Source organism: Camelina sativa, chromosome 4, assembly GCF_000633955.1.
Source record: "Camelina sativa cultivar DH55 chromosome 4, Cs, whole genome shotgun sequence".
NCBI classification, from domain to species: Eukaryota; Viridiplantae; Streptophyta; class Magnoliopsida; order Brassicales; family Brassicaceae; genus Camelina; species Camelina sativa.
This window is the reverse complement of record NC_025688.1, coordinates 12,171,295-12,172,216: the sequence shown is the minus strand read 5'-3', so window position 1 is coordinate 12,172,216 and position 922 is coordinate 12,171,295.

Here is a 922-nt window from a genome sequence, read left to right as displayed (position 1 = left end):
ATTTGATTGCCCAAAACCTCCCAAATCCTAGATCTGTCAGTTTTTGGAAGTTTTCCATATTTGGATCTTTCGACTTCCTGTGCACTTGATCTCTTTTTTCCTTATTTTTACAGAAACGTTTTGAACCATGGGAGAACAAGGAGGAGAGGTGAACATGGCTGAGATGCTTACATCTATTCAAGCCCAACTCCAAACGCTTGGTGATCGCATGACACGAATTGAACAACCCCCACCTGCACCAAGAGCACCAGTTCGTAACTTGCCAAGAGGAAACCATGAGGTTGATAATGGAGATCAGTCTGATTCAGAGGAAGAACATCAAGATCTTAATCAACACCAAAGGCCAAGGAGACACTACCAATAAGGCAGGGGACGAGATGAAGACAACATAAGAGAAGGAGGCTATGATCTCAAGCTCAATCGACCAACATTTGCTGGAAAGGTTAATCTTGAAGCTTACATTGATTGGGAAAGACGTATGAAACATATCTTTGGCTACTACAACTGTTCTGAACAGAGAAAGGTATCCCTAGATGTTGCTCAACTTACCGACAATGCCTTAGCTTGGTGGGACAGAGATGTTTCTGAGAGGAGAAGGCATAGACATATACCAATCACCACTTGGGATAATATGAGGTTTCAGCTAAGAAAGAGATATGTCCCAGCTTATTACCACCGAGAGCTACAAAAGAAGTTCCGCAAGCTCTCACAACGAAGCAAAACTGTTGAGGAGTACTTTGAAGAGTTTGAATCTCTTAAAAACAGATTGGAGGTAGAAGAGTCTGAGGAGAACTTGATGGCACAATTCCTAGATGGTCTTCATGATCGAATTGCTAGAAAGGTGGAAAGACAAACCTATCATGATCTTGAAGAATTGTTGCACCTAGCAGTCCAAGCTGAACAACACATCAAAAGGAAGACA